The sequence below is a fragment of the Ruditapes philippinarum genome, unplaced genomic scaffold (genome assembly GCF_026571515.1).
Source record: "Ruditapes philippinarum isolate M1 unplaced genomic scaffold, ASM2657151v2 ctg4740_1_1_1_1, whole genome shotgun sequence".
Lineage (NCBI taxonomy): Eukaryota > Metazoa > Mollusca > Bivalvia > Venerida > Veneridae > Ruditapes > Ruditapes philippinarum.
Genome location: NW_026863035.1, coordinates 35,022 through 46,296, shown reverse-complemented (window position 1 = coordinate 46,296; position 11,275 = coordinate 35,022).

The window sequence follows — 11,275 nt, the reverse complement described above, 5'->3', positions numbered from 1 at the left end:
AAATATCGTGAAGCTGTAATGCTCATATCTACACACTATTAAAATCTCCACATAAAATACACACTTTTAAATATTGCACCTGCTTGATATTCTCAAAACGTAAGATAATTTTTTATCAGACATGAAAATATAGGTATATATTCTATACTTAAAATTTATAATCAGAAAATGTTTGATATGTATCTAAATTAAAGGAAATAAATTATCCTGATTTTATATTTATATGTATTTCCTTTAAGTACAGATAAGTAGTTTCTAATTTTCATGTAAGCATAAACAAATTGCAAACCTTTTGCATTTCGAAAATAAGAGCAAAATTATACAGCCGTTCTATAACAGATGCGAAAAGACAAACGTGCGTATTCTCTGCTCAGTTTTTAGTTTTATGTACAGTGTAAAAAATGTTTAAATATCAATAAATGTTGATTAAGAAACACCTGTGTTTCTTGTCTAACTACGCCTACAGATAATCTTAATGTTATTTTCATACAGCATGGTAAAAACTCAAAAAATATTCATTAATATTTTTAAAATGTAACTAAAAGCGCCAAAACCTAGGAAACATGGTGGATGTTACATTACATTTTTATTTTTTATAAATTTATTATGCTTTAATGTCTAATTCATACTGATTGTGCTTGCTCTATTAAAGACTATGATTAGACAAATGCTGACAAAAGAAGTAATTACAAATTTGTAATAATCTTACACTGGCTGCTGGTACAGACCGGAATATCTAACTCGAGGGTTACTGTTTACGGCGGTAACGGGGCTCTGCCGAGTTTCCGCTAAACAGTTACCCGAGAACTAGATATTCCGGTCTGTACCGACAGCCAGTGTTTGATTCCTTTTCTTGCATATAACATATCAATTATTTTCAAAACAGGAAATTACGAAAACTGATATTCTCTTTACGCACTTTTTATAGTAGCGTATGAACTTACAACTTCATTCATAACGGTAAATTGACGTCATCCTAAGAACGCAATTCATTCATAAAAGGCGCGCGGCAATGACGTCATTTAAAACACGCGACTTGTCTTAAATTGGGGTGTAAGACAGGGTTTTCTAGCACCGTTGTAAACGGTAGATAATCCTGTCTGACATGCAAGAAAAAATAATATTTATTTAAAATCTTAATATAAACTTGCAATATATTATTTTTATTAATTATTATCAAAGTCACGGAGAAATGCCAACGTCATTGTTATAATAATATGGAGTTATTATAATATCGTTTACATTATAAAATGGAAGCGAAGCTTTCATAATCTATCTGATAAGAAAAATTGAATAAAATATTTACGCAATGACCTAGCCGGTGCTAGTGGGCGTGAGGGATGTTGCACTTAATCATAATCCCCCATGACTCAATCAAACCAGGTCTGCAATGTTCATGTAATTTTGTTTTGATTAATGCTTCCGAGGGATCATTTTGTTTCCAGATTTTTTCCAAGGAACCAATGACCATTTTTGAAAGCATTTTATTTAGGGTAAAAGAACATTTAAAAGAATATTTTATGAATAGTTTATAAGTATGACACTAGTTTTACCAATGAAATATTCTTGAAAAAAATTTGAAATGTTTTTGACTAATGCATACTTTAAAAGGTATTAGATTAGAAAGACAGACAATCATCAAGTAAATTACGATGTACTGCATATTTCGCACGCTTTGTGCTTTCTTTGCCAAAGTGTTCTATAATTTATTCATTTTGCATGAGGGAAAACTTCCACCAACTTTTTTTTTCGTTTTGTCATCCACCATTGAGTGGCACTAATTCTTAGTAAACTTTTTTCTTTATTAATTCACAAAATGTTGTTGTGCTGAATAAATATGAAGAAACTTCCCCAATGGAACAGTAAACAATTTCATTTAGCATTTAACACTGTGCAACATTTTTGTAGCACTAAAGATTACATCTCGAGACAAAAAATGTTTTGGTATATTTTTGTTTTTCGTTTTGTGCAAGTTGTTTGCATTGCATACATTTAAATGTATACAATTTTTGTATGTTGTTGTTTGCGAAACATAAAATTACTTCACGCATCAATTAATTGGCAACATTCCGATTATATTCCAAGAATATAATTATTGAAAGAGAACCCTTGTTCGAAATTGTACGATTACGTTAAATTTGAAGATAAGTTTTTTTTCATCTTAGTATTTGCATTGCTTGGAGTTATATATAATATACTTTCAAAGAAATATAAGAATCTTTCCTAAAGTGACAGCAGAGCGGATAATTTTCTGAAGCCACGCCAAAGGTCGTAGAATAAACTGGGTGGAAGTGGGCTAAGAGATATTAAATTTAAATATAGTAATTAAATACATATGTAGTTTGAATCCTCGGTCTTTCTCGGATTAACAACTTGTTATACTCTGACAGAGGAATGATTTTGATATTATATCTTTGAAAACTGTTAAATAAAGAAAAGGTAATGCATGTTTAAGTATTTTGTTGATGCTGTATTCCTAAATTATTGATGCAAGTCCATAGTTTTTTAAATTCGCGCCACTACTGGTTTTGATTTGCGTAATTTAAAATTATTTTTATACAGGTCATGTTTTCATTACCTGTGGAAAACAAGATAGTTTAGATAAGAAGTTGAACATACTTTAATAAAAGAATTGCATTTGCTTAACTTGTATGAATTTTGAGGATATATCTCACAAGTATTTGAAACTCAAATGGTTTGCAGTTAATGATTAAGTTGTATATTATATTAAGCATTCTTAGTTAAAGCATTTCCCATGTATTTTTAAATACAAATTAACTTAAAAGTTTGTGAAGTTTGTATCCTATGCGATTGTTAATCAAATGCAACAATATTATCAATGTCTAGTAATGGCTCACCATATAGATTACCTGTAACGGTTTTCAGTTGTTATGCCGGCTCGCCACGGCGAGCCGGTATTACGGTAGGATTTTACTGAGAAACAACCTAAAACTCCGAAGCTATCCAAAAATTTAATCGAAGCTTGGCTTCCAGCTTTCTACAAAATTTATCTATCAGGGCTAGGATCCAAAATTATTTAGCCAATCAAATTTAATCTTACATAGCGTCAAAAAACCTTCAATTTTCACGCCATTTTTAAAAATCAGCAAGTATTGTTTTGAGCGCAAAGATATAATGATGATTAAAATGTTTGTCTTTATGAATTCTTTTCAATAAATCATATTTACACTGACTTCTGATTTAGCGATTTCACCTGTTTTCTCTGTAGTAAGTTTTCGTTTGGTTAATTAACATAAGTGTACATCTGGTTCTGTGCATTTTTTATTTTTCCTATTTTCCGGTCATTTTACCCTTTCCGGTATTTAGTGTATGTATTTACTGGCCGGGATCCGGGACGCCCGGGATCCGGGATCGTATAAGATATGGAGGAAAAACCTAATGAACTATATTTGTGTTGATTGTTGTCGTAATGAAAGGCCATTAAACGTTAATTTTTTTATTGTATATAATGAACGTTAAATTAATTTAACTTATAATATAGATATATTTAGAGCTTTTTATTAACAAACTTAAAATGCGGAAATCACAATACTTATAATAATATGCCTAATTAATTGGAAAAATCAAAGACTATTTTCTTGAATTGGTCAAATCCCGGGATCCCTATATGTTTTAAAACGATCCCAGCTTTTCTGAAAACTATATACTTGAACTGGCCAATCCGTGAGATCTATTTACATTTTAATACGATCCCGGCTTTTCTGAAAACTATATTCTTGAACTGGTCAATTCCCGGGATCCCTATATGTTTTAATAGGATCCCGGCTTATCTGAAAAACATCTTCTTAGACTGGTCAATTTCCGGGATCCCTATATTTTTTAATAGGATCCCGGCTTTTCTGGCTGAATTGATTGACAACTTGTGTTTACTTTAGGACTTGTGCCTCTCATTCCAATACTAAATAACATATATGTATTACAACTTAATTTTGTATAAAGAGACATCTTTATGAAATCTACCTATCTAACATTTTGTGGTCAAGGTCAACAGGCCATATAGTAAATGTGCATAGACATACATGTAGGTTCTTCATTCAATCTGTTTACATGCACCTTCATATATACTCATACTCATCTTGGTTAAACTGAAAGAACTTTATATGTCACTTTCAGTCAATGAGTTTAAGATTTTGAATTTACTGGCCCGAATTCCAGTTTTGAATTTATTCTACTAAATAATTAACAAAATTTTCTTAAATTTACACTGGCCTGAACTTATATACACTGGCCATCGGGCACCGGGCCAGTGTTGACTTCACTTTTATTTTGATGTTCGCTGAAGTCTCTTCAGCTAACAGAACTGTCATTTTTACATTTAAACACACCCCTTGAAGAAATTACGAAGCGAGTCGCTACTAGCTTTTTTAAAAGCTAACCTTGTTGATACTTTATTCTGGAAAGGAAGGCGGGTTTTGTAATGCTCCGTAATGTTTTTATTCTAGGCATAATAACTTATGTCCGCATTGTCTACTGTTTGTTCATAACGAAAGAAAAACAAATACAAATAGTTGACAATTTATCTTAGTTGAATATTCAGACATTATATAGCACGCAGATTATCTGTTCGACAAATAACAAGAGAAGGGTGGCAAAAAGATTCCTGAAATACCTGTCCAAAAAATGCTAGGACAGGATGACAATGGCCGGTACAATTGAATATTAATAAGCTAAGTATAATTTGTTGACCAAAAGATATATACGCCATGAAAATATCCGAAAGTACTAAACCATTAAAGTTTGGCTCAATCCTACGAATACATCGATGGGATAATTATGAACTGATCAAAACATTATGATGTAATTTTCTAAGGAGGTTTAAAAGTAGTAGTGTTGTTTTACAAGCATAGTTTGTAGTGTATGATTATGACTGATTAAAGACAAGACACCCGTCAACTTGATCATGATTTATGATAAAATGTTTTGCAAAATAATTATTCTGATTCTCATGTATTATTTCTTATGAAGTTGTGGTGCCTCAAAAATCCTTTCTTGTGCAGGAAAAGGGGTAAAACTATTCTTCATCTTGATAAGGCATAGATAGTATTTCAACGAAATTTATCTTTCTTTAATGTTTATCTACAGGTAAGCTGCTTGTAATTTATAAAAAAAACTTGTTAACAGATATTGACTTGGCACTTATGTTTGTTTTGTATTTGTATGCTTATCTTTTACGTGCTTTTATGATTGTTAACGTACAGCTGAGATTTAAAAAAATAGTAAAACATTTCAGCTACAGTTATTATTAAATATACACTAGATTCAAAAGATTGCAGCATTATTTTGAATCTCCAAATGACATTTATAAAAGGATAGTAGGGTGTGTCTTACCACTACCTGATGAAAAAATGATGTCGAACAAAACATGCCAAGTCATGCGCCAATCCATGAATGTTTATCAATAATAACTTTTGCAAGAAATTAATTTAATTATAGGTATTAGAGATTAGTTAACATACATTAACTCATGTTCTTATACCTCAACAAAGAGATGATTCTTGAAAATCAGACAGACTCGTGCTGTGTTCCAGTACATATGCTGAAAATATCGTCTGACTTGTGGCTGCTAGACGAGTATGGTGAATTAAAGATGAGGCCATGTCGGCGGATTTTAAAAAATGATCTGCGTTTAGGACGACGTCATGTCGCAGTTATGAAGCTAAAGGTCAAGCCTTGTATCTTTCCAATGGAGAGGTCATTTCGTAACGGATGTTGGTTTAGGTCATACTTGGACAAAAATACTCCGTGAAATGCACATGTTTCATAACGAATTACAATCCTTAAAGAATTTAGCAGCTATATCCATTGCGATAACGTTTGGCATGCGTCACCGACATGTTCGGAAATTTACAAAATATTGTTTCAATTTAGGTACTATTGTATGATGTGATTTTACAAAGAAAGAAATAAAGTCACTGTCGATAACAAATTGTACAACCAAAGGAATGTTTATATTAAATCTTGAAAGCAAGTGACTTAAAATTATCAATTTATAAAAACGGAATTGAACAAAGTTCATAATTCTCATTACTTTAGTTGTATGAATCAGAACTGTAAATTATAAAATGGTGATCACAAGTTTACTTATGGAATTACTTATACTGTACGTTTAGGATAATTTTTTAGTGACGCGACGGTCAAGTCCACTATAACGGTGTAAAACAGTTATCATATTGTATTTTTCATCGTTTTACTATATAAATTAAAATATCAATAAATTTACCAACTGTCCACGTAGCACAGTAGGTAAGGCTGTCTATTAAATTTCTAGGTGAATATCAATGCAAGACATGTTCGGTTCGCAAAAATTATTTCTGTATGAAAAATATGTTTTTTTACTTGTAAGGATTACGAGCGTTGTGTAATTTCTTTATTTACTTCTCATTTCAGTTTTTTTTCTTTTGTTTTCAAGGTAGGCATATCTTGCAATATACTGTACACAAGTACACAAATTGTTTCAACTATATAGTTTAGTTGGCACGAAATACTCGTGCACTGCACAAGTACCATGACTGTTACATACTACACAAAACACAGGATAAAAAGGTTAGTCCCTGTATATTAAAATTATTAGATATTATAACAAATCGACGTTGATATTCCAATTCATGTGCATCTATCATAAAATTGAGAAAAAAATAGGGAAAGAAAAAAAGAAAAATGTTAGACAACTTGTGAGGTTCGAACTCGTGATAAAATTTTAGCATTCCAACGACTTTACCAACTTTGCCATCAAGACCTACCAAATTCTACATCTAATCTTGTATTATATTGTCTTCTTAAAAAGCTGTTTTACCTTTTCAGAGAAAGATTGTAAACTTTTGTGTACACAAAAAATGCAACGTCACTCTCACATTATCATAGCGGGACAGTATAGCACGTTATGTCTATTATAAACATCGATAACATGCCAATGAAGGTTATACAAAATTTACTCTGACACGAGATGTTATGTAACAGTATAGATTACATACCGCGAGAATAAATGACACGGAATAGAAAGACTTTATACATTTGTTTTTACAAATATAACGTATCTAAATATTTAGGTTGTGATAACAAATTACCAAAAAAAAAAACAAGTTTTGTAGAGCTCTCTTTTAAAATGAAACTGATACGTTCATTTGGAAGGACGCCGAACGATATTAAGTGATAATAAAATTATATTCAAATGATTTGAGGAAATTGGTAGTATTTGTTTGACAAAATTCTGTTGCTTAAAAAAGCATTATACCATGAAAGGAAACAATTACGTTAAGATTAAAAACATGAAAAAAGTGTGATCCCTTGGAAGCATTTATCACAACAACATTACATAAAAATTAAAATCTCTCCACGTTTCTATATGTTTTATCTTTCTACCAGTTCTGTGTTATTTGACTTTGTTAAATATGTCGTTAAACATCATAATCGATTGGAAACTTGCACACAATCAAGATAAAAATAACACTAATTACAAATAGTTGCAATAGTTTAAAAACAAATATAAAGACATCATTACTGCATCATCAGTAGTACTGGTTTGAGGACAATAAATACAAAAGGGTTTTTTAAGATGAATGTGGTACATGTATGTAAATATTTAAGTTGTTGTTAACATAACATAGTGTATGTAAATCAAACGTTTCTACAATTTTCGGAACATCAATATTTGCTTATTAGAATAAAACATGTGATTTTTCGTTTTACTAAGGGGGACAGGTTAACGCGATATGACTTCCTTGTGTTTTTGTTAAATCCCATAAAATGCTGATCGCAGTTACGATAATGCAGCGTTACACGTCAAAACCTCATCATCAGGTATCTAAAGCAGTTGTTTAATCATTTAAAGAAACAATTCAGAAGGGTTGCGAGTTATGTTAAAGGAACGATGTTAATAAATGATATTTTATGCACAAACTACTTTAAAAAGTGTTATATCTATCACGGTTTTAACTACCGTATCAATTTTTATAATTAAAATTTGAGCTTGCAACTTTATCTTAAGTGTTAAAACGTTGTATCCAACGAAGAAATGATGAATTATTGCAAAATGGGTCATACGGCGACATTCCAGTGGAGGAAGACCTCAGTTGCCCCTTTTGTGCATTTTTTCAGGCACGTGTACCTGAGTAGAGCAACTGACGTTCCATCAGCTAGCTGTTAAGCTTACTCACATGAAAGAATCCAAATATACTTTCGATTAAGAAAAAACAAACAAAACATACAAATTCGTTTATGGGCTTTGTGAAACGTATTTATCTGATTTGTTTAACATTCATATCTAAATTAAAATAATACTATACTCATCCACCAAACATATAAGGACTGTTTTGAATGAAATCGTTTTTTTGTTTTTGTTTGGAACAACGTTTTAACGTTTTATATAATACTTTCTCTACATAATGCATTTTACAATTTACAATCATGAGTATGACATAACATACATAACATTATAATATGCATATTTTTAACAAATACGAAAATATATGTTATAATCTTATTTCGTGAATAAAAAAATGACAAAATGTGTTTTGTGTTACATGTATAACTATTTAACATACCATTTCAACAATTCATTTCAAAAGATTTGTATTTGTTAACGGGTCCAATATATATTTTCTATTTTCATATTTATTACCAAAATTACAATGGCTAGACTCTACTAACTTACACTTAAAGAGAAATTTGTTAGTTGCAATATTTCTATGCAAGAAGCAAAAAAGCAAAATATTATCCTTACAAATATCAAACTCATTTGTATATATTTGTTGCAAGTTGAAAATACTACTTCCCATTTTAAATGGGATCTTAGTTTCTCATTCTGTTATTTTAGCCTTTTTCCTAAATAAATTTAAACCTGTGTCCATTTTCTATTTAAGAGATGTGTTTTGGTTATTTCTAAAAGCTTATAATATTTATTGCCTCAGTTGTTACATTTGGTATGCTATAATTTAATTTCCTTTTCAAATATATTTGGATTTAAAAGATATGGGTATCGTTATTCAAAAACTCAGAATTAGGAATGTTGTACTTTGTTATTATTTGACTAATAGTTTTATTTCTTCGCGTTCGTATTATACGAGATACGTACAATGATTTTACAGGCTATATTTTTGTCTATTTCTCCACTTATTGAAATAGAGTAGAGTGTTGTTATATTTCATATTTGAATACTGCCAAAATATTTGTTCTATTACATTTTGTGGGTTTTCATTAAAACTGATTTCTCTTCAAGTTATTAATACGTCATTTATAGATTTATCTTTAAATTTAAATTTCAATATAATTTTTGTAATTATATTGCATTGAAATAAAAATATTTCACCTCAGCATGCGTAACTGTTTTATATTTATCTTTATTATTTTTTTCAAAAACCTATTATTTGAATCGTTTTTTACTCTTTTGTTCCAGATCGAATTTATAGAGTTCAAAAATAAATGAATGCCAATCATATTTAATGTTTTTGTACTTTTGTTTTACTACATTACGTTTGACTTTATCCCTTATTGATCTCCATATCAATTCATAACATTGATGTTTTATTGTATTCACAATTTTATTATGAGGATTTGGTTTAACAGAAAACATAATGAAATAATGATACTGTTTCTTATTAAACTATTTAATCCAACTTAACGTGCAGCACTTCAACTTTTACGAACAGTTGTTAATATAAAAATTTTAGGTTATTTTGATTAAAGATTTTCAAATAGAAAAAAATATACAACTGATGTAATCAGACGAAAAAAGGTTAAAAAAATAAAATATTAAAAATGCCATAGTGGTGTTTTAATCCACGACCAAGGCCTGCTTCCCCGCTTACAAAAGCAATCTAATGCTTTGATAAAAATATCATAATTTTGATATGTTGTTGATGAATTGCAATGCCTCTTTATTATTATAATAATAACTAAAGTGTTTCCTTAATATAAAATAGAAAAAAAATGAATCACTAAAGAACGCCCAAAATCAAAACATCGTTAAACGGGCAACGTTTAAAGGCGCGGACGTCTCTCTCGTCCATTGCAATCATGGCAGGGATAGATACTATAATCACTTGTATTGTTTGGCATTCAGTCAGTTCACGATAAACGCCCTTGTTTCTTTCATCCGCGTAAATTATTACTTATCTATTTATTTTTAAGGAAGAGAGAGCAATAATGCTAACTGTTGAAAAAACTTCTTCATTAAGGGATCATAAACAATTTCTATACTGAATACCATTTGTTCTAAATAGACACGATCATTTGTGTTTATCTTTACTTAAAATAAATGAAGAGCACTTAAAATACTTCCTGGTACTTAATGAAATATGACTGTTAACATTCATTTAACTCAAATTTTATTCAAGCACAACTTGAACTGCTATGTAAATGTCACACTTCAAGAAGACACCACTGTGCCGCCCTCAAAATAATGGTACATTAAACTTGTAATTTAACTATCCAGATTGTTTTGATGAATATGTCAATAGAAATGCAATATGCCCATGTGTGTATGTAATGTTTATCGTAATATGTATTATGTAAAAATTATTACTTGTCTGCTTCAACCTGAATCAGAGCCTATATGTTCTTAACAATAATCTTACTTTTCAACAAACTGAACGTTTATGATTATCATGCAACTGGAAAGAAGCCTGGTACTACAACATAAATTTCTTATTGCTGTACCTTACCATAATATATATTTCATTATAACAAGATTGTTTTGATAACAATCAAATCAAAGGTTTAGTAAAATAGCAACAATTCTTGTTGCACTGATTGAAAATTTGACATAATTCACGAATGTTCACGATAGTAGTTGATGTTACACAAAACACACGGAAATGGAAATGAATGTTCCTCTGAAACCTTCAAAACTATTGTTTAAAAAGGTCAAATAAAAACTGTGCAGTCATTTATCATAAACAGTTCTATTTACGTGAATGTAAGTAGCAAATAAAATGTATTTTTAATAGAAATGTTTTTAAATAGACTTAATTTAGCCACGCCCCCTAGCACCTAAAGACGGTGCTAGGGGGCGAGGACGGTAGTTTGCACTTGACAGTACCGTCCATGAACAGGCTCAATCAAACCGAGCCTGCAACATTTTCAATTTGGCCGTGTTGTGTTTTCTTTAGGGTTTCTTATTTCTCTCTATTTAATTGTTTTAATTGAAATACATGCAATCATTGTAATTGTCTAGTCTAGTTGTCTAGTCTACTTGTCAAAATCTATAAGGACTGTAGTATTTAGCTATACATATCTTTGTATTTGTATAAATAAAAAT